The sequence below is a fragment of the Pseudopodoces humilis genome, chromosome 1, assembly GCF_049639895.1.
Source record: "Pseudopodoces humilis isolate 2021_Gansu_Grassland_sample_001 chromosome 1, ASM4963989v1, whole genome shotgun sequence".
Classification (NCBI taxonomy): Eukaryota; Metazoa; Chordata; class Aves; order Passeriformes; family Paridae; genus Pseudopodoces; species Pseudopodoces humilis.
The window spans coordinates 124406922-124431801 of NC_142200.1; the positions used below are offsets into that span (position 1 = coordinate 124406922).

The 24880-nt window shown below is 37.0% G+C and overlaps 1 long non-coding RNA gene across 1 annotated transcript in view; it reads right to left on the minus strand.

Moving 5' to 3' along the window:
* Positions 1-3977: 3977 nt before the first annotated feature.
* Positions 3978-24880, minus strand: part of LOC148185220 (uncharacterized) — a 185882-nt gene continuing 164979 nt past the window's right edge. Inside the window, exons 2-3 of the long non-coding RNA XR_015773721.1 lie at positions 22194-22320; positions 3978-4104 (exon numbers count right to left, since the gene is read on the minus strand). This is a non-coding gene — a long non-coding RNA (uncharacterized LOC148185220). The remainder of the gene's footprint in view (positions 4105-22193; positions 22321-24880) is intronic.

The following is a 24880-nucleotide window of genomic DNA, read 5'->3' on the forward strand; positions in this document are numbered from 1 at the left end:
AGTTTATAAAGTGTATTGATTTCATGCATTCAGGAATTATGGAATTAAGAAAAATGATCTTCAGGGGGATATTAATTCAAACATAATCAAGAGTTTTGCTTTTATCTGTGGGCTTCATAGCTTTAACAGTTTAATAGGTTTCTGAAAATTTCTGTCTAAATAAAAAATATTCAGTATTACCTAGGTAGATATTGATTGAGAACTAAAGCTCAGCTAGCCAGATAACTCAGGGTCTAATCTTCTCCTTAGGAATAATACAACAGCAGTTATTCACTAGATTCGTGGAATATCTAGCAAAAAACTAAGGCAGTATTGTTTCATTCAGACTGTGAACTCACTCTTTTATTGATTCACAAACCTTTTTTTAATTTTCAACTGCTCTAACATGTGGCAAGTGTGTGTACCAGAATTTACTCAGAGAGTGCCTGGTCTCTTATAATTCCCCACAACTTCTGTGTGTGTCCAGTGTGAAGAATCAACAGATTTCATTCAGCAAGAATACTGCAAAGAAAGCAACAACACTGGGTGAATCCCACACATGCACAAAGCTGTGGTTTAGGATTCAGAAGTTGTGTTTCTAATCAGTGAACATTTTCAAATCTATTTTTATATAGATAGGAATATAGAATTATATGGAGAAAGGATAGAGAATTTTACAAAAAAAATACTGTCTTTTTTTTTTCTTTCTTGGCAGAGTAACAAAATGGGAAGCTTTGATCCTTTGTAGAGGTCTTAGCATAGTAAACCACTGGAGCACAGCTCAAGATCATCAGCAAAATGCAGAAAATTAACTCCACTGAGCATTCTTCCTCACAGAATTAAACTCTAACTAGGTACACCATCAGGAGAAGTGCATCTTACTGTTCTATTGATACAGGGTGAAATAGAGTTCATGGGATTTGAACTGCAATTTGATACTAATCAGAACAGAATCAGCTATCATACAGACCATGCAATTTAGACTTTTAGGTATTAAATTTAATTGCAAGATTAAAGACTATGTCCACTATTTTCTTGTATTTTTCTGTGGAAAAATATGATGAAATTGCCACAAACATTCTGTGCAAATATAAGGGACATTATCCCTTGAAATGGCACAGGTAGAGGGAAGATACAAATCAATTTTTGGGTGGATCAGTTTGCACCCCAGAAAAAAATTATTACTCAGATTATAGGAAAACAAATTCATGTTTCCCTTTTTAGACATGTAAAATAAGAAGGACTTGAAGTGGTTTAACTTAGTACTTAGTTATGATGGTAAAAAATACATACTTTAAAAAAAAACAAGATGACATCTGTATGGGGGATAAAGTCATGGAAACTTGATGCAACTCCTAGGTTCTATAAAAATAAATGGAATATTAACATAGCTAAGTATTTATGATAGATGACTATTAAGAACAGTGGTGTAACGTTCTAGTATATTTGTTTTTTTCACAAATACTTTCAGAATGAAGACCCTGCATTGAGATAGAAGTCTTCTTGACAGTCATTTTAATGTCTAATGTTTCATAATATAACCACATAACACACAATCCAATACATAACGTAACCACAGTAAGAACAAATGTTGTCATCATCCTTCTGAAATTCCTTTATGTTTAGTCTTTTTCATTTACCGGATTCTCAAAGTAACTTCACTTGAAAATTTAAGTCTCCTTGTTGAACTATTTTGTACCTGTTGCTGATTTTCACTTTTAATGAGAATATTAATGCTCCTAGGATCTTATTATTGAGGATGTCAGCTACTTTCAGCAGAAGATGGCTCAAAAGCTGGCCAGTAGCTCAGCACGACTCCTCATTCCGTCAACTCCTCTGTTCCCCAGGGTGTATGTTGGAGAGCTGTTGGAGGCAATATGGAATCACTGAATGACTGGGCTGCAAGAGACCTTCAAGATCATCGAGTCTAACCCATGCCTTAACACCTCAGCTGGACCATGGCACCAAGGGCTACATCCAGGCCTTTTTTAAACATGCAGAGATGGTGACTCTGCCATCTTCCCGGGCAAACCATTCTAATACTTTATCATCCTTTCTGTAAAAAAACTTTTTCCTAATATCTGACCTATATTTCCCTTGGTGCAGATTAAGACTGTGGCCTCTCATTCTGTCAGTTGCTGCCTGGAAAAAGAGACCGAACCCCACCTCTCAGAAAGTTGTAGAGAGTGATAAAGTCACTTCTGAGTCTTCTTTTCTCCAGGCTAAACACCCCAGCTCCCTCAGCCGTTCCTCACAGGGTTTGTGTTCCAAACCCCTCACTGGCCTCGTTGCCTCCTCTGGACGCGCTCAAGTGTCTCAATGTCCTTCCTGAACTGAGGGCCCAGAACTGGACACAGCACTCCGGGTGTGGCCTCACCAGTGCCCAGTACAGGGGGAGAATGACCTCCCTGCTCCTGCTAGCCACACCACTCCTGACACAGGCCAGGAGCCATTGGCCTTCTTGGCCACCAGGGCACAGGGCTGGCTCAGGTTCAGCTGGCTGTCACCAGCACCCCCTGGTCCCTTTCTGCAGGGGCACTGTCCAGCCACACCATCCCCAACCTGTAACATTGCAGGGGGTTACTGTGGCTAAAATGCAGGATTTGGTACTTGGACATATTAAATGTCATCTTATTGAACTCTGCCCATCCATCCAACCATTCCAGGTCTCTCTGCAGAGCCCTCCTCCCTTCCAACAGATCAACACACACTCCCAGCTTGGTGTCATCTGCAAATTTAGTAATGAAGGTCTCAATTCCCTCATCCATGTCATCAATAAAAATATTGAACAGGACTGGCTCCAGCACAGACCCCTGAGGAACATCACTGGTGACTGGCCCCCAGCTGGATGCAGCCCCACTCACCACCACTCTCTGGGCCCGGCCATCCAGCCAGTTCCTGGCCCAGAAGAGGAGTAGATAAAATGCAATTCATATCAGCTGCCTACCTAGATGCAAGGCTGATATCTGGAGTGAAAAGAGTAGGTGTTTTGTGACCCCAGGATACATTAACAATATTCAACACTACAGAAACCTCCCTTTAGAAAACAGGCCTTGGCTCTTCCATATGCAGAAATTCCTTGTACTATATAAATTCACATGATGACTTATTTCACACCAATGCACACTGAAGTTCACTGCTTGGACATTAACATGTTTGGAAATACATACATGCAAGTGTTCATCTGGATGGATGGCTGGATGGTTGGATGGATGGTTAAGGAGTGAGAAAGAGAAAGACAGATGGTGTTTTTATATAAACACAGACCCTTACACTTGCACCTCTCTCAGACATACTTTGAATTCTTCCTACAGGAATTCAGCATTTAAGATGGTTTGGGATTCTGAATAAGATTTTATGTATACCCAGAATAATAGTTCACCTGTTCAGAATTATTTTTCTTCTGCTATAAATCTGATCTCATTCACACCCACATTTGAGAAGACTTCCTACGTAACTGGTAAGAAAAAATGTTTTAATATATCTCTAGGTGCTGTGTGTTGCTATCTCTTACTGTTTTGAATAATGCAAATGCTACTGATCTGGACTTTGTAACATTTTATTCATATGGTTTTCCACTCACGGAATTTATATATATAGTAGCTAATTTATAGAGTTATGCAAATTTTTGGGGTTTATATCTAATTTCATGTGATTGTGCAAGAGAAACTCTTAATGCCCAAATGAATTCCACCACTGAAGGTAAGTGATGAGGTTATACAAAGGGAAGAAAGTATTTTTTTCACCATTTACCACACAGGATGCAAACAAAATATAGTACAAGTCATCCTTCTATCTTGCAAGGCAAAAATTCATTAAATTAACATATGCTAAACCATAAGAAGTATCTACTTTCTGCACAAACTTACTTTTAGCCTATATATATATATATATATCTCCCACAGAGATATTGTTGTCAGCTGTGATATTCATATTAATTTCTGATTTATTCTTTCAATATCAAAGCTTTGCTTTTGCCATCTGGACACATACCTTTACAACTTGATGATCCTTATGGGTCCTTCCAAACTCAAGATATTCTATGATTTTTGGCAGCTAGAACAAGTAAATCTGTAGGCCTCCACATCCTCAGAGCAGAGTACCACAACACAAGGAGTCAGAACACTTCAAGAAATTAGAATAAAAATAGAAAGGAAATTTAATGCAATGAAGCATGAAAAGGGTGCCAATTATGGTGTAAACTAGGAGGAAATATAGGAAGCAGTAAACAGAAAATACAAAAATTATGTGAACTGTGAAGGGAGAAAGATAAAGAGACATTTCCTTGATTGGAGAAGAAAATGCTAAAATGGTTACTCTTCAGAATACAGGGAATAAAAGAAAAGGTATATCTTTTCATGAATGGAATTTTGAAACTGAAATAATTATACTTAAATCTGGGATGTGAAAGAAAAGGACTGGCAGATAGAATAAACAGAAAAAACAAAACAGGAAAAGGTATAAAGTATTATTTCTACAATTCCAATTTTTAAGACATGGCTTGGGAGGACTTTCATAGCTGCTGTTTCTGAAGGGGGTAAATGTCCAATTGAGACGTGGTTTTGTTTGGAACATCCTTAATCAACCACCAGACACCTAAATATTTAAAACCTAAGTACATGTGAGATAAACATCATAACATTTGCATTGCATAATCTAAAGAAATAAGGACCATAAGCACAAGTGGACTAAATGATTATAGAATGTATCAGATAGCTGAATCAGAGACAAAGCTTTCCAGTTTCAGGAGCCCAAAGGTGGAGTCGACTATAACAAGTTTGAATCAGCTTTGTTTATATTGAGATCTAAATGCCAGCCTCAGATCTTCAAACAGGAAGGCAAGGAGAGAAAAACGTACAACCTAACTCCAAATTCCAGCCACAGCCCAAAGGCTGTGCCAAGATGCCAAGAGATTGCTATTTGGAAATATATTTTTACAAAGCTTCAAAGATCTAAAGATCAGGCATCTAGTCTGAATCACAGTATTACAGACAAGGGAGACTGGCAACACCTAACACTCAAGAGTGGATGCACCTCCCATCTCTGCCCCAATCCTTTATCAGGATAAGGCCTGTATCTGTATTGTGCTCTGTTTCCACAGAAAGCATGCCCAAGAGGGGGAAAAAAAGGAAGAGACAGCACTCTCTGCCTGGATCACCTATTTAGACAAAGAGTTAAAGAGCCCAGCCTACTTCAGAACATCATTGATCTTTCTTTAGATGCTTCTACCACTGACTCAAAATGACAATGTAGACCATCTTTAGGTGGATAAGCCCCCCTCTGCAGGTTTCTCCCACTACAAGAGAGGAAGCCTATGTGACTGACTTTGGTCACATTGCTAATATTTAGGCACGTAAAATCTGATAGATTATAGTTTTATTAGGGGACTGTAAGGAGTACATTAAATTAGTAATTGTGGTTTATTTGGGTGTTTGAGCTATAGATGTCTACATTAAATGGATGGAAAACATTCGCCCAAAAAATCTACAGACAGAAACAAATTCCTGACTCAGTTATTCTTATTTGAACCAGCAGTATTCCTTCACCTCTTTCTAAACTTTGTATATAATATCATGCAAACAACTCAGAGTATGCACTGTGGATGCAAGGTTTCTGTCACAAAAAGACAAGCTATTCCTAACACAGGCAATGCCAGTTGTTTACCACTGTGCCCCGATTTACAGATTTACCCAGTGGAGATCAGAATTTATGCCCTCTTCATTCTCAAAAGATGACATTTAATGCAGACTGCAGTGTTTCTCTGGAAATTACAGATTATTGAATGCTGATATTTTCTGATAGACATGGATAAGTAATTCTAGACTTGAAGTTTAGACTGATACCAATTAGAAAATAATCAAAACATAAACAACTCTGAATTTGAAAAAAAAAACATAGGGTTTTGGTTTTAGTAGCCTTTTGCAATTGGTGAATTCTTTTCACCAAGAGCCTGTGACTGGGAGTCTTTATGTCTTCTTTACAACATTAACAACTGTTACTGTAAGCTATCATAAATAATCAGTCATATTCTGTGCCAAATACCTGTGTTAAGACTACTATGGATTGTCCTGACTAGGTGGGTGAGACACTATTTGAAGTCCCAGGACTTCTGGAAGAACTGGCTGATGAAGTTTTGCTTTGTCCTTCTTTCAAAAAGCCATATACCAAAATTAGGCTGCAGTACTCTGGTTTTCACAGAAGTAAAAACAAACAAAATGCTTCATTTCTCACCAGAAGCTCTCTGCTCGTTTAACTTGCTTTGCAATTAACAAAATGCAAATATTTAAAAGACTGGAAAACTTCAAAGGCAGTGCAACTTAAGAGAACAAAACAGATTACTATAATATCCTCTATATAGTTTTCTCAGGTACATTTACAAAACAGATATTAAAAAATACTAAAACACCTTCAAGGAAATAGAAAATTAGTCTTCTTTAAGGAAATAGAAAAATTCAAACCTAACACTCTAACACATACCTATCTTCTATTAACAGATTGATTAAAAGAACAGTCTGAAACTGATCAAAAGATCAGTCTGAAACTGAGCAGTGTTTTATATGTCTTCTAATTGCAATGTTCAGCCTTGTGTGTTGTAGTAATGGCTCTTCTATATTTTAATATTCACTTCAAGTCATTACTAACAATTCCTCTGTAAAGCAAAGGCATTGGAATAACTGTAATGGAATGCTGAAAGAATTTCAGTTGGGTTCAAGTCCTGCACTGATTTTGGTAAACCTAAATTCGCTTTTCATGGACAAGTAAATATAATGATACATACAGACTACTTCTAATTGTGACTGCTCCTAGTCTACCATTAACTGCTAGGAAAAAAATGTACTTCAATAAATTAAATTGTCACTATGAAAGTCCCATGAAAATATCTTTAGAAAAAATAATAGATCTGACAAATTATTTTGGACAGTCAGGAATCTTAATCTTATTTCAAAATGCATTACTTCAAGGAGCTTTATTTCGCCACCCTTCAAAAGTACTACATTCCTACTACCATCATATATCCAGACACTCCTTGTTTGTCCCAAAGTATGCTTATGAAGTTAGTTTGGGTGTCAGGAAATATTAGTGTATTACACAGCAGTGATTTAAGGTACTAATCTGTGATCTGTGGAGTTGTGTGATGCAGGATTAAAGACATCAAAATGAATGAGGAAGGTAAACAGCCTTATCATGCAAAGATCCACAGTGCAACTAAATTACTCACCCAGTGAGACTGTTTATCCATAAAACAAGAGACAAGCAGCACACCCTCCAGCCAATATTTGAACTCATATCACACTTAGCCAACACCTCTGTCTTCACACCCTCTGTCATCCTACTCTATCAATGAAGGGAAGACATTTGAAGTAAATTCAAATTGAAATAAAGTAATGACATCACAGTTTTAAGTAGATGATAGATGCTTTTGTAGAGACCAAAGTTTTTTTGGGAAGATCAAAATCCATATGCATTGCAAATATATCAAAATTAAATATCTTTTTTTATTTTCACCTCTAAAACACAGGAGATCCCCATAGTTACAAATTATTATGATCTACTGTCTTGAAATTAAATCCAGTGCTAAAACAGTGATGGTGTCTTGGCCTATGAAAATTGACATTTGTAGGCAAGATAGGAATTTTTTACTTTAAATGCATTGGGTCATATTAATACCATAGAAATATTTGAATCAGTCTTGGAAAAGAAGTATCTAGATAGTTCTTTCCTCTCTGGCTCTAGGCCTTTGTGTTTTTACTCCAATTCTTATAAGATATTATTATAAGATAGCTGATCATTTTTCTTCAGTTCTTATATTGGTGATGCCTTCCCTATCAAAAGCCATCTTCTATGATATCTATGAATTTTTAGCCTTGCAATTTACTATCATACAAAAGAAAAGTTAGGTAAAAATGTTCACTATTTGTAGGCAGATCTGTACTGTTAAAAAAAAAATCAAAAAAAGACAAAAAAATATTATTGTTCCAGACAAATATTACTTGTTTGTTGATCTCACTCTGAAAGTGTCACAGCAGTTTCTCAGTACCGCCTTTAGCAGCTGTGCTCATGCTCAATTCTAAGTCTGCAAAGCCAGTTGCATCCACATTGCCAGGGGAGACAGAGCTTGAAAAGGAGTTATCCTTCCTCCCTTCTCCCCTGCCCTCCTTTTTTGTGACTGAGGTTCCTTGCTAGGAATGCCAATACACTTCAGACTACACCTACCACATATGAAAATAGAAGAGTCAAGTCGTGATGTAGCATGACTCTATAGATTGTTGTTGAAAACAATCACACAGATCAAACATGTCTGAAGAAAAGCTGGGGAGTTATCAGAACATAGTTGGAATGCATAGCTGCTTTCTATTCTACTACATTATTACCCATATTTTTGAGGTAAGTTTAGCGCACCCTTCTCAGGAAGTTTAAAATATAAGCCTCCCAAAGATGTCACTGTTAGAAGAATACAAAATTCTGAACACTGGCATGCTGAGCCAAACACTTTGTTCCCCATTATTAGGGTATGCCTGATGAATCAATACAGACGTTGCAGTTGCAGCTGCTTCCCTTCTCTAATCTCTTTTGCCAAGATTAAATGCTTTAAAACAAAACATTCCTGCCTCTGTTGGATTTAAAGGTAACATATCCATTTTGTTTGCTTCACTGTGAAAGCTTTGAGGTCCAGAGGTCATAACTGGACAGTACCATGAGGATTCTGCAAAACCAGCTGCCTTTAATTTCTTTAGGTATTTCAGAAGGAGAAAGAACAGATGGAAATAAGGGATGTTCATGAACAAGTTGCAAAATTATTTACATCAGTTGTATAAATATATATATTTTTTTTATAAGACAGAACCATAGAATTTCTTGCATTAAATGTCTAAAAGTTGTCAATACTGTACCTGGCATTTAGTAGATCTAAGTCAATGTAGATTAATTGAAGTCAGTGGTCATGCTTCGATTTTCACTGAAGCCCTGTTTCAAATTGCTATTGAGTGTGTGGGGAGTTAGATCTGTAATAGTATAAGTGGGTTATCATAAAAATAGCTTAGGTAGCTGTACCTTCTGTTTCTGTAAGTTCATTTGGTATACTAGTAAGAAGAAGAGCTTTAGGCCAATTCCATCACAGTAATTTATTTTATCAAAATCTCTGAGTCAGTATGTGCAAACAGTAATTAGGTTAGATCCTTTGCCCAAGACTAACAAAAAAAAATAGAGGTAATGATAGAGAAGAATTTCTTAACCATAATAAATAAATAGGTAACAGAATGGCAGAATAACTTAAGCTCCAAAAGGCTGCCAAATTATTGTTAGGATTCTTGAGGCAGTCTTGCAGAGCCAAGTTAATCCAGCAGAAAAACAGTACTCATGCTCAGCAGAAAGCCAAAAGCTCCTCCCAGGATGATACCAGGGCTGACTGTTTTAATTCAAGAAGTCAGTTAGACGTCAGTGGGCCTTTGAATTCCACCTGTTCAGCAATGCATCCTTTGTGATTTTTTTTCCATTCCCTAAGGATGTTCATCCTAGAGCTTTTGAGCAGGTTTCAGTACAGATTGAAATCTTTAGATCATGATCATAATTTTGCATGTAAGTTGTGCCATTGCATACAATAGAATTTTCAACCTATTTGCAATGTTTGAGGTTTTTTTATTTCTTGTGTATCTTGGATCAGAATTTAACCAATTAAAAACATCATGAATGCAACAGTACAGAGCCAATTTAGACAAACCAAAGATCTGGTGGAAGCATTTTAGGAGCTAGGCAAAAATTGTGGATCACAAGAATTCTGGCCTTCCTTGAATGTTTGTACTACTGAATGAGCTCTTACATGCAGTTCAGACTTGTCCCGTAATTTTCAAGCAGGAGGTGATAATGGACACTTTCTTGTCAGCACAACTATCATTATCACAACCAAATGCTGCTGAATGCAGGTGTTTTTGTATTCTATCCTTTGTGAATGCTGGAAGCATAGAAGAACAAAACTCTGAAAAGTTACACGGATTTATGCTGTACTAGGCTACAATACAGTGCAAAATAAGACAAAGAAATGCACTGTTAGAAACAGCCTCATGATGATAATATTTGGCATTCACTTCATACAGGTGCAAAGGCTTTCCAAGATACAGAACAATAAAAAGTCAGAATTCATGGAATTAATAGCTAAATGACATACTAGGAAACTACTTGAGCTTCTGCCAACTTCATAAGCTCAAAGGTTTTTAACAGAGTCCTTTTCCACAGCAGCAACACTCAGATTACATATAACACAGGCCTTCCTAATTATATTAGTTTAATGAGATCAGTAATAAGATTTGATATAGCTGATAGCAGGGGTACCTCTAGAGTGCAATAGAAATTACACCTTTAGCTCTTGAACAAAACCAGAATAAAATAAAGGACTGGCAAAAAAAAAAAGGTTACTCAAAAGTTTAATAGAGTCAACAATACTTCAGGCATTATCTGATCAGATAAGAAACAGGTATGAGAATTCAAATTCCTTCAAGGCTAAATTTAACAAACAGAAACTATTTTGTGCTGCTCCAGCAAAGTAAAAAGGGCCAAAAAAAAGATCTCAAAGCAAACTTGTTTTTGTAGCCATCCCCTCTTTCTGGTAAAAAAAAAAAAAAATTGTCAACTTTGAAAGCAGCTCCTTCTCACAATGGAAATTAGGAAGAGAGAAAAATAATTTAAGAATCTCACTGTCAGGGCCCTTTTCCTCCGTGCTTGTACTTGTATTAGGGAGATCGAATAGTTAACCTTCAGAAGTTGCTGTGAGCTTGTTAGTCATGCTAAGCAAGAGAGATGCATTGTGAAAGATGTCTTTGATCTTACTGCCATGAGCTCAGAATCATTCTGTTGAGCAAAATGTATGTATGAAGGAAAAACAGACATTATTTTCAACTGATGACTCTAAGCTGAAGTGAATATCTTGGAAAACAGGCAAGCCACATTACAAAGCATGGCTGGGCAGTGAGGAATGGGGAGAAACTCCTGAACATAGACTGAAATAAAACACTCCTAGATGTTATGTTTTTCAAACCAGCAGGACTTTGCACTTGCCCACATACAAGAGCCACCAAAATATTTGTTCAGGATAAGTTTAGTTGTTTTTTGAAAGTTAAGAATTATTTCTGTTTTCCTCTCTCTAAAAAGGTATAAATTAATCTTGTCCCAGGAGACAGCACTGATTATTTTTATTCTTTCTCTCTTGCATGATTTGCAGCTGTACAAGGAAAATGTTTCTGTGAAAAAATGCGGCATGATGAATGGAGGAAGAAGCATATATTATTTGACAAAGCATTTCTAGCAGACAGGTACTTCACCAGATATATGTTTTTAAATAATAAAATAACCTATCAGCCCTTAGATTTAGAAGTACCTGAAAGTCTCCATTAAGCTGTTTTTATTTCAAGCAGACTGGACCTTGTTGTTTTTCAGCTTGGTAATGCAAAGCATATATTTGTACCAACATATTTAAAAATAAGACGGCATTTCATATGCTTTATGTACATATAAGGCCAAGGAAATTCCCACAAAACAGTACCAACGTTGCTGGTTTTGATGTACTAAAGGGAGTTTATCGCTAAAATTCTGGCAGTGAACTGCAGTGAGAAATCTGATTTTCCTACTCTTTATGGAAGTCGACCTTCTGGCTGTTGCTGAAACAGCTCTAACTTCATTGACTCATCCCTGAGCAGATATGAAACATAATGTTACCATTCCTGAAAAAATGCATAAGCATCTCATATCTCTGAAGTATTTTAAAAGATATTGTTAGAGATTCTACAGAGTTTTTCATACAATACCCTCTTAAACTCTATTTTGTCCTTGTATTGTTTTCAGGATACTTTTCAAAAAGCTTATACATTTTTGGCAAACATTAACTTTACATTTTTGAGTCCCCTAAGGTGAAGGCCCTTCTCTTGGATACAGTTAAGAGTAGGGTTTGTATATGCAGAAACCTACTCCCTCAATGTCATTTTCTCGGGCTACAAGTATGATTTAGTACATTCTTAATTTAATTCCCTGGCAAAATTTTTATTTTTTTCCACATTCTAATAAAATAAAAGCCAAATCTTCAGCCTTTTCTCTTACCTTGCACTCTACTAAGACAAGTGTTTAAGTAGCTTATAAACTATTCCTTTTTGTTTGATTTTTTTTTCTTCTTAAAGAAATGCAAATGTAGCATTTCACTTTAAACCACAATCAACTCATATAAGTTCAGCTGTCCAAACCTTATGTATGCAGTTCAAAACAGGCACTGGGCCTTCCTCTAAACAAAGTAGTAAGAAAAACACTATCTTCCTGGTTTGTACAAGTATCTCTAGCTCCCCAGGTGGCCCACAGAGCATCACAAATCTTCTGTCTGCCTAAATATCATGAAGAAAGTTAACACAACTGTGAAAGTTCTTCCATGCAAATCTAAGATACAAATTAGATCACTTCTCACAATGTCATGTTTACCAGCTTTCCCTTAAGGCTTCTTTCTGGCATTTTTCCTTTCTGGTTTCTTCTTGATTCTTTTGAGTCCTCCCTTGCTTTTAGCAGTAGTTTTCTTTTAAGCATCTACCAAGATTGCCTCGGTGCACATAATGCAATTGCTATGGTTTCTGACCTATCTGAACACTTACAGATTTATATGAATGGGCTCTCAGGACCAGGATATTAACAACCCCTCTCCAGGCTCAGTATTCACCCTCACTTGCATAATTGTAATACACAAGCTCAAGAAAATTACATAGGATCCACTCTAAGGAAGGGTATTTCAATCTATTGACACAATAGATGTGTCAGGCATCTGAAAGATAATTTGGTCATAGTGACACCTTGCATGGCTCCTTTCTTTGAGCCTGTCTTTAGCTTTTCCGAGTCTTCCCATTTCAAAATCAAGGAAGCATACTGAAAAAAAGTATTTTCAAATCAACTGGACTATCACATGTATCAAATCATTCCTGCTCAGTTTATACAAGAGGATTGCATGGTTTTATTCAATTTGCTAGTAGGAAGCATGCTAAAAATCACCACAAAGCAATCTTCATTTCCAATACAATTTTGTATTCTGAACTCTGGGTCTCATCAGATTTTGCTACCTAAGTATATGCAGTTTTTCTGGAGATCAACATGAAATATAAGAATAGCATCTAGGAATATCAAGGAAAGTTTGATAAGAGACAAGTCAGCAAAGCTTAACAAGAAAAATCATTATTTCATTTTTAAGATCAGTTTAAAAATGAAGGTTTTTTTCTAATAATCATGCCTAGTTAATCTCCTTCGATTAGTAATTGTAGAAACTTCAGTTGGAAATTTTAAAAATCATATTACAAAGCAATTTCATAATGGTTATTGCCACTTATGTCTTTCATGTGTGCAGTTATGCAAATTCACCAAGCACAGTTTTGACTATATTTCCTTTACTTGGTTGAAAGCACTGTTAGAGAAACTAATTTATATGTTGACAGCTGTTGCTCCTGCTATTTGTATTTTTAAACTCAAATGTGCAAAAGGTAACTTGTACAACATTTTGCTGTTCCTGATTTCACATGGTTTGATGACACTACTAAACTGGGAGGAGCTGTTCACCTCCTGGAAGGCAGGAAGGTCCTGCAGAGAGATCTTAACAAATGAGAAAGATGGGCTATCATCAATGGTACAAAGTTTAACAAGGGAAAATATTGGACTCTGCACCTGGGGCAGGGCAACCCTGGATGTACAGAGAGACTTGGCAATGAGATACTGGAGAGCAGTGCCACAGAAAGGGACCTGGGGGTCCTGGTTGACAGAAAGTCGTTGAAAGTGCCCTGGCAGCCAGGAGGGCCAACCGTGTCCTGGGGTACATCAGGCACAGCATCACCAGCCAGGCAAGGAGGGGATTGTCCTGCTCTGCTCTGAGCTGGGGCAGCCTCACCTCGAGTGCTGGGGGCAGTTTTGGGTGCCACAATATAAAAAAGACATTAAATTGTTGGAGTGTCCAAAGGAGGGCAACAAGGATTATGAAGGGTCTTGAGGGAAAGCCATATGAGGAGTAGCTGGGGTCACTTAGTCTATTCAGTCTGGAGAAGAGAAGAATGAGGGAAGACCTCACTGCCTTTGCAACTTCCTCATGAGGAAAAGTGGAGGGACAGACACTGATCTCTTCACTCTCAAGACCAGCAAAAGGATTGAAGGAAATGGCATGAAGCTGAGTCAGGAGAGGTTTAGGTTGGCTATTAGGAAATAAGCTTTTCACCCAGAGGGTGTCTGGGCACTGGCACAGGCTCCCCAGAGAAGTGGTCACAGCACCAGCCTGAGTTCAAGAAGCTTTTGGACAACACTCTCAGGCACATGGTGTTACTCTTGGGGTGTCCTGTGCCAGGCCAGGAGCTGGACTTAATGTTCCTGATAGGTCCCTTACAACTCAACACATTCTACGACAAGTTTCTATGATTCAACTTTTTTCTCAATCCTTGGCAAAGGATGCAAATAGAGGACTTAGAATGAGCAGGGAATCAAGAATACAGACTAGGATATTTGCCAGTACTGGTCTCATTTACAAAAGACATGATTTTTGAAATAAGTTTTCTACTTTAAATTTTCCTTCTCAGTTTTAAAGGGAAGAAATCATCTTTTCTTTTGAAGGTTGTCAACTCTTTGTGAATTCTGAATTCTGATATGTGACTGTTTCTAGAGATACATAACTTTGTCTCCAAAGTCTGAGTGACAAATGAAAATTAGATAAAGAAACTGAAGTTCAGTATTGCAGTTGCTGACATATTTGTGTGAACACTTTTTCTCACCATTTTCACTTAAACTGTTTCTTTCAGTTATTTTAGTTATTTTCAGTGTTATCCCTAAAATGTTTTTATTTTTTATCCTTAAAAGTATTTTTACATATCTGATAGATATTGTGATTTTTTTCTTTCCTGGATAAGGAGTCACTGACATTTTGTGGATTTTTCCCGTCTTACGAAACCAAAAATTCTTTAGCTATGTTAACATTTCAAAAATTGTATTTCTACTTATAGGAACTTTGGAACTTACTCTAGTTTTACACTTGAGCAAAGAAATGTTTGCCATTTCCATTTCTCCATAAAACCAAATACCCAAGAACTTAAATCCTGTGTCCTTACAGAGCCAAACTACTCTAATTGTGTCACAATTCTACAGTATGAATCACAGAAACAAGAAAGTCTCAGTAGGTGATCACTGAATTATTACTAGAAGAGGTGATATGTAGATACATACTGCATTGGAAAGTACCAAGATAAAATCTGTGTCACAGAGAGTACAGAATCTGAAGTAGAGAGAGATTATAATGAGAAAAGTATACAGCCTTTGAATAGCACATTTGCAAATAAATTAATTGAAAATAACAGATACTTCCTATAAACATTTTGTGCTCTTTTTCTGTTAACTGCTTTAAAATGACACATCTTGCCACAATGCAGCAAGATTGCTGCATTTGCAAAGATATTAATGCCAAGAAATGTATTGTAGGTGTCTATTTCTACTTTTAGCTTACATTTGGGAACTGAGAACAAAAAGGCTGGGCTAGATGCATATTTCTCTGGAGTCCATATATTTCAAGTTCTGCTGTGTCTGTAAGTAGTTTGAAAATCAAGATTCCTGAAACACCAGGCTGATAACTACCTGCCTTCTTGTGTTTTGATTTTAAGTCATACAACTAAATTACCGTGTTTCTACTTCAAACAGAAAATTCTTGCATGGGTAACCAAAGTAATAACCTGCTGCATATTCCTTACTGGTTTTGTACCTTCAGTGAGTGTTCTAACCCAGTATTTACTGGGTTTATAATGACAATAGGCACTACCCACAGTATGACAGCTGGTGAATAAATGAGTTACCACATAAAACTCAGGCCAAGGATTTTGTGTTCATTGCACAAAGTAAATAATGTTTATTGCCAAAAGACGCCAATCGCAAGCCACGTATACTGTGTTATCACGTATTTCATTATAACTTGTAATATTAGACTACACTCAAGATGCTCATCTGATCCCTGGAGGAAACGGGGGAGTTAGTGTTTGAAATAAGATGCTTGTTGGGGAGCAATGTGAAATAAGAATTTCAGTTGAAATGGACTAAGATGGTGCATGATCCAGCACTTTTCTTCCATGAAGGACAGGTGTCTTATCCTACTTCCACAAAGACTGAACTATCAGGGCAGCAGTGCCCATTGGGATTCTGCCATGGTGGAGTTCTTTGGTATCCAGCTGTTAGAAGAACAGAACTACTGGAATGGAAGGAGATGCTTAAGCATAACAGCCACAGGTAGCAATTCACACATGCAGAACACCCAAACAAGGACTGTTCCTCAGGAAATGTAGTAAATAAAAGGGAATGGGCCTACCTTTTTTGAGGTGTGATTTGGGACTTCTTTTTACATAAAAGGAGTAGTCCACTTTCCATGTTGACAAGTAAACCTCAAATCTTTTTTATTTTGTCCTGTGTTTCTTCATCATCAAGCAGCTACCTTTAGCAGCCCTGACCATGATCTTATGCTAGGATAGATATTTGTGCACAACAGGCAGCAGCGTCAGCAGGAAAAACAAGCAGGATTCCAAGTGGCCTATTTCTTTTTCTGAAAGCTTTTATTTTCTGGAACAGTTACAAATCTTATTAAAAAGATTTGGCTGCCTTTCACTCCCTATACTAATCTGACTGGCTAACAAGTGACTGTGGTAGCTGTTACCTGTCTTCTGGATCATAGTAGTAACAGTAATTAACACAGCAGGAAATACAAATGTTTCTATGAGGCCAGTAACCATTGCACGGCAACTGTACCCTGACTGGAGTGAAAAATTACTCCAAATACCTGCACAAGTCTCTATTCTTCAGCACTGAAAAACAGAATCTGAGAAATGTCTTTTTAACCGTATTAGTTTCTGTTTAACATCTCTTAGAGAACTGGATAATAAGAAACAGGTAAAGAGAACCAAGGAGAGATCAGTATTTTCTTCCATAGGTATTCTGTATTCATAGGGATGGGTCCTGATTGACTGATTTGTTGGGAAAATGAGATAAAAACCACTTAAATTGGGAAGAAAAAAAAAACAACAAAAAACAAGGGCCTAATGAGGGCTGAAGTCTATATGAAAAAAGAATGTGAAACTAATACCAAATCAAAAACCAGCTCCCTAACAGCTCCTCTGACTTTATAGTCATAAAGCTTTGTGATAAAGTTTTGTAGGCATGGGGAAGTGCAGTTGAAAGATAATGGCTTCTTCCCAAAAGCTGACTTGCCAATGTAAAATATTCACATCAAAAGACAAGAACCATGGCAGAGTATAAAGGAAACTGTTTGGCTGAAATAGTGTGAGAGTATCATTTGTCCTTCTCTATTTTTCCTCCAAACTAAACAGCTTTAGTCTTATTTCTTTGTGCTCATAAGAGTATTGCAGAGCTGATCACAAGAATTCATACAAGAGTATTGGGACAATGCAAGAACATGCAGTAACAAGTCAATCTGGCACCTGATGCCTTCAGAATATAGTCCCTCCAAAAATATATATATTTTGCATAATAATTAAAGCACATACAGAATGCATCTTTCCTACTCCATATCAAATTCCATGTGCTTCTCAGAGACAGATACTCATCTCAACAAATGTCAAATAGAGAACCTACATCTGAAGGAGGCATTCTCCTATTCACACAGGTATAGAGGAATGAAGCTTAACAGTGGTATGAGAGATGAATTAGACATAAGTGCTGCTTAGTGCCGTGCTTCATGCTAAAAGCTAATTATGTGTTCATAGTGGGAAATATTTTGATGCATATATTCTAACCAATCAGTGCTGTACAACTTTTGTCTGTACTACAGATCTCTGTACCCTCACTGTTATCTAGTGAGTCTGGGGTATAGAAGGAGCAGGGAATGAGCAGAAAAGATCCTCAGGGTAAGACTTCAGGGTGTTAAAAATCTAATCAAGGAAAGTAAATTTCACCCATGCAACTAGATGGAAGATTGTTTTTTAAGGTGCATACAGCTCACTGAAATCCAAAGACAGCTATGGAGTTTTACTTGTTGCCATTGCTTTTTAAAGGAACACTGAATTAAATGTATTTAAAGTCAGATCATACAAGCTCAGTAGTAAGCTGTCCTGAAAAGTGTGGTAGCTGTTCTTGTCCAATATAGATAGAGTCAGTGTATAGAGACACGAGGGCATAAAAGTCATGAACAGAACAAGAGCCTAATGTATAGCTGTGCATGTAGGCTCAAGTGCTCTTGGCAGCAAAGAATCAAGATGTAACACTTAGGCTTAGCACCATAGTACTTCTTGCCTTTTATCTCTCAGTGGTGGTGAAGTGGCAGAACCAGTTATAAAGCAAAGTGCTTCCCTCCACACATACAGGCTTACCCTCTCTCTTCCACAAGTTTTCAGCGGTGTTCTCTCTAGCATCACATATATTTTCCCAACATATGACAGAAATCTCAGGGAAACCAAGCTGCTCATAAGGCGTTGCAGTCTGCAACTGCAGGATCATGTCCAGAGAAGCTACAGTTACTGGGAACCAGCATGGAACAGGAACGAGACAGGCTTCTGTTCATGAAACCATTTATTCAGCATGGGAACAAACTCAGATTCAGAGAAGAGAGCTCTGAACAAAGGCAGGGTGAGGGGTTTTGATGGACAGAACTAGGGTGGAGTTCATGGTCAGGGACCACTAAAAACACAACAAGGGAGAAACCCCCAGGAAGTCAAACCCAATCAGAACTCCTGGGCCACCCCTCACAAGGGGTCTGGGGTGGGACAACTTCATCCAGGGCTCACACGGCCCATCCCCCAAAGCATGAGGTCAAAATTCACACTAGCTGGGAATTTCAGCCCTGCCTCCACTTTAACAATGCTTATCTAAAACTAAATCTTTCCCTCCCAACTATAAGGGTTCATCCCTTATCATCGAGCCCATCATAGTATTTCATTCAGATCTCCCTTGCTCACAACTGCTAGAAAACACGGCAAATTCAGAACACCTAAATTAGACCATCAACCAAAATCACTGCCATAATACAGAATAGAAAATGTTCTGTAAAGAGTATCTGTTTATGTGATTCACTTTTCCTCAAAGCATTTTACTCAAGTAAAAGCTCTTTCCTTCATCTAAGTTAGTACATCTCAGTAAAACACCCCAGTCTGCAGCTCACTCTCTGTAACTCACCTCTCTAATAAAAATATTACCATTAATGACCCGGTGAGCATTGCAATCACTCTCCATTGACACAAAAACACTTCTGTCAGGCCACAATGGCCTGCAGGGTACAAAAAAGGCTTCCTCATGCCACAGTATGAAACATTGAGAAAAATGGAGGAAATATTTCAAGATTCAAATCCTTTGTTGATCATTCTCATAGCAAAATGCATCATTATATACAGACAAGAGACAGCTCTTTTTGCTCACTGATGCCCTCCTTGGGTGATGAGGACTCCCAAGGCTTTATGAAGGCTACAAGGCATTTTACATCCTAAAATGTGAACATTCTATCCTGCCTGGAGAGTGTGGCATCATTAATCTCAACAATTCAGTCAAACACACCCGAGGATACAACTGGTCATGACTTCTAGGTAAACCCTGGGAGTTCAATTCCCACCTTTGGCAGTGCAATTTGTTTACATATACATAATGAAAAATCAGCTCAAAATTTTCATAGAAGGCAATAAATCATATAAACAGATACAGCAATCTGCCACAAATAAAAACACCCCAAGAAAAATCAGTGCAATATATTTTAAACAGAAATTATCTGAAAAGCACAGGGTCCAATCACTTAAGCTAAACTCTTTTCTCACATACCAGAATTAATACCCTTATTTTGAGTGCCAGTCAGTAGTGGTGGAGAGGATTACAAATATTTGTTCTGGTCTCAGAATTAAGGCCCAAGTTTGGAAACCTGAAAATCTGAGAGTTCTGTTTCTGTCTGGCTTTACACAAACAGTTTGGATGGTTCACATATTGGCTACGTTGCAGCTATCTTTGCAGTTTGATGGGAAAAATGTAAGGGCTTCAGTTTCCCATTGATCTACATTGATTTTGAAGGACAGATAATTCATCTGAGTGGGATGCTAAGTGCTAAAGCTACTAGGTATCTTATCATTTCACTTCATCATGTTTTGGTTTCTTCATATTTCAGAGGAAAATATCTTGATATTTGTGGAAAACTTGGGATATTTTCCCCTTTTACAAGAACTAAAGGAGGTTAAAATAACTGATATTCATAAAATATCCCCCTGAATACTGTTAACTAAAACCAGATTTCTGAATGCATGGAGAAGGACTAACAGAAAAAAGAAGAAAACATTGCTGCATTTGTCATTAGACATTAACAACTTCCTCAGTCATAAAACAAGAGAGAGACATATACATTCTTTATTTACCATCCTGGGAGACCACCAGCCACAGAATTCTCCCAGGCTTGTCCCCTGTAATGAACATTTTTTCATAGAGCTTCCATCTATACGAAGATTAGGTTATGTAGCAGGATAGGAGGAACCTCAAAAGATAATTCAGCCCAACCTTTCCTGAGAAATGGAGTTTAAATCAGAATCTAACATTCTCTCCAAATGCACCTTGAAAATACCCAGGGAGGGGACTCTACATACCTGCCTGTTTGTACTGTGAAAAATTTCTAATGAAATCATCTTATGTCAGGATGAAATCCCTTCCAATGCAATTTGTACATATTTCTGCGTGTCCTCTCCATGTGGCTTTTTTTTTTTTTAAACTGCTCTGTATCTTCTAATGCCCATGCTCATATTTAGAACCATGAAATTTAAAGCTCTGAAAAGATAGATATTTATGTTTCTGCTCAGATGAAACTTGAACTTTAAACAAAACATGGCTCCAAATCTTCCCAAAGAAGCAACAACAGGAACTCAAACCATTAAAATCCACATTCCATTAATTACAAAATACTAATGGAAGAGGAGATCCAGCAAAGTCATGTAAAAATTGAACTTAAGGCACTTATTGTTTTATATCACCTTCCTGTACGTATCAAGAGTACAGTTTCTTTCTAAAGCACCAAGTAGAATTCCGTTAACTTTCTTTTCTAATCTTTCACTCTAAACACATAACCATGTTTGAGGGAAGAAAATGTAGGTAATGGAATCAGGCATAAAGTAGCATCATACTGAAATGTAAGAGGGCAAACAGAGGTATTTAAACATTTCTTCTAGCTCTTCATAGATTTCATAAGCATCATTGCATGGAATGATACTCATATTATTTTAAATATTGAATAAATGTCCCATAATGCTTTTGTGCAAAATCCTGTCCTGCATATACAGCAATTAATCTTATCACATTGCAGCTGGTGATGCACTGTTCCATGAGCACACTATGTTTTCAATTGCACAATACATTTTTATTTTCTTTTTCGTTTGTCACTTCACCACTGGAAAGAATCTTTCCTGCAATTTATTTCATTTCTCATCTGACAATACCAAGCCTTCATTAAATACATTACTATAAAAATGAAGTATAAACTATTGCATTTGCATGAAGTCAGTGAACAACTACAGGAGATAGAAGGCCTAAAGAATCCTTTGTTTTGTCTGCTACAAGGCTGTAAGAGAATTCTTGATGAGAATAAGGAAGCATAGAACAGGCAATAAGGAGGATATTACTATTTTTTTTTGTGTGTGCAGATATTTTTCATATAATGTCATTAATATCTGGGTAAATAAATTTGAAATGAATACATCCTTTCCATAATCAGTCTTCTCACAAAACAGCATAGTGTTAGCCTCTTCATGTTCTACTGTAAGTCAGCAGCTTTGAAATGAGGCACTAATAGATTTTATTTTTGAGGAATTTTCCTCTTTAATTCTGAATGACTACATTCCAATCGTTATATACATTCACAACATGATAATGTAATCAAACATTAAAAATGGTCACTGCAAACATAGCATAATCTTTATGTCAGGAATGTTTGACCAAAAAAAAAAAAGAGGAAAACCACTTGTGAAAGGACTTGCAAAGGAGGAAAAATCCTTGTGAAACCAGTATTCATTTTCAGGGCTAAAAAACTCTTCACAATACTAATATAATCTGTAAATATTAACCTAGCTAGAAGCAAAGGAATTAGCAGAATAGTGCTATTTGGTCAATATTTGCAGCATTGTGTTTTATTTCCACTGGGCTTGAATAACAAAATGCTATGTATTGACTAAAATATGCTACATATCATTGAAGCTTGATATAAAGGGTCATGAAAAACTTACTTGACCAGGAGGAAGCCAGTAATATGATCTCAGCCAGATCGATCATTTCTTGCATTGCAGTTGCACTTGATAGTTCCTGTAGCCATTATTTTCTGGAAGCTTTCCAAACTGTGGACAAACTCAGTCCCTAAAATCAGAAGGGTAAAGCATTAAATAAATTAAGATGACATTACAGAAACAGAACAAATGGAAGTATGACAAGTGAGAAGGTAAAAAGCCCTAAAAGGTTTGGGTTCATAGATTAATAAGGTGTTCAGTTCATCATTCTGAATAGTAACCATTTTCCTTTAGTCTTTCTAGATTATGAAATTAATAAGAAAGAGTTTTTGTGGCTTTTATCCCAGTTTCATTTCATATTTCGCCAAGGAAGCCCAAAAGGGACAGTGAAAATGAACAGACAAGTCTCAGAGAAGTTAGCCCTTGTTGTGATCTCCAGGAGCCCTCCAAGCAGACAAATGCTCTGTCAACCTCAGGAAACTACCAATCATTACTTGGGAAACATCAGCCTGTGTACTTAATTCTGGGCTTTTAAATTTCACTGTCTTTCAGCAGCTGAAAGAAAGAGCTGACAGCAAGCTGCCTTGAAACAAATATTGTTCCCATCTTCCATGCAAAACCCTTCTGCATATTTGGTTCTAAGAGAAAAGCACAAACAAGGAATTTTACATCATATAGATTTCTTGTGCTAAAACCAGAGATAAATTGTTGCACAGCAGCAATATGGACTCTGGATTCAGAGTATGAGTATCTTTTTTCCGATGTTGAAACATGGATGAAATCATCCCGTGAAAGAATGTACTTAAACACTGCTCTCACTTGCAATGGAAGAGACAGGGCAGGGACTTTCATTGCAGGCAAGCCCAGTTCCCTCTAGACCCACAATCTTCCAGGGCAGAGTTTATTTCCCAGACTACATCCCCTATGGCAGATGCTGGATCATATCCTAGCAAAGAGGGGTTTTACAGGTAACTTCTGAATAATCATTTGCATAAAGTGCATTTCAACTCTCATTTCTAACAAGTAAAAGGTTTAGTTGTGTAACACTGTATTCCACATTTAAGTTCACATATCCTTCAACTCCCATGAGGTTTTTAAGTGATAAATGTCAAAAACTGACTGTGTACATCCAGGAAACCAAGTAGACAAAACTATATACAATCTTACATAAAATGTCACTTATGTCACTTATTCCTTGAGAATGAATCAGTAAAATAATTCCTTAAATGATCATAATTTCTTTTCAAATGTAGACCTCCTTTTTATAAGTATTCTGAATTATTTTAGATTACTAAACCTTATTTTGATTGATCAAGAATTATGATAATACTTCATGATTGTTTTAACAATCTGATCCCCCATTGCTACTAGCTTTAATCAGAAATCACACATAATCCTAATTATCAATGTGGGATTTTAGAGATTAGATTTCAACAGAGCAACTGAAATAAGAATTCTGAAGGATCTCAGATGCACTGAGATCTTACTGATGCAGACAGAGCTCAGATCTGAAATGTCATGCACAATTACCCCAGAGACCTTGTCTCTGAACCTCCAAATAACTCCAGCACTATACACGCTCTCTCTGTCCTGTTGACAGCTTTCAAGACTTGATTTCAAGGGAGTATAAAATTCATCCTTCAGAAGTAGTGGGTAAGATAAGAGTCACAGCTTCACACGGCAGGGGAAAAAAAACAAAGCCCCACCATCTATTTTCACAAATTAAGCACCAGCATGCAAACTATTAGGAAACAAACAGAAACAGAATGCTTCATTATGCAGGCTAACTAAAGATTTCCAGATATTTTTTATTCAACACATTGACTGAGACCTCAAGATAGAACGTTCCTATTATTGACAATAGAGATGCCTGAAATCCAGGTTTGTAGCCGTGTACCTCAGTTGCTATTCATCTTCTAAATTGTAGTTATACTTACAATTGCACACAAGTAAGCTTCATTTGTATTTTGGATTATTCTTTTCAGAGATCTTGGTTGTGTTAAGCACTATAACCTCAGTGGTCTCTTGCACCCATCTATCACTGGTTACCATTCATCTTTAAGTAAGTTTTTGTGTGATTAAATTGGAACTTGACTCCCATTCCCCTGAAGTAAAACATGGAAAAATCACTTGTATATACTTTGCGTATAGACATAACTCTTTGTACTCTGAATTCCATGTCCAATGAGTACACAAAGACAAACAACATTCACTATACAATTCTTAATGGATTATGATGGATATTAAATGAAAAAACTTACTCTTGGTTATCAAATTCTATTGAACTGGCATAAAAATTCTATATGAGTTTCCACAGGACAGAAAAACACATCAAAAGTAGAAGCAGAGGTATAGACAGAAAGAGATTGTTGATTTCTGCTCAGTAAAGCATAAACTCTGGGTCATTTATATTCATAAAGCACTGTCATAGTCCTAAGGAACAGGGAAAAGAAAAAGTAGTATCTCTATGGCATCATTTTCCAGGGAGCCAGAAATTGTATTCATTAGAAAAGGTTACACTTTTGTTTGTCAAGATGGATATCATAGCATTAACTCATTAACTGCTCTTTGGTAGAATGACTTAAATCAATTTCTCATCTCCAAAGAACTTTGTCTCAGATCATTATGCATGAGTACAAAACAATACTTTTCAGGAAGATTTGATATCTTCTAATTTCATTATATAAAAT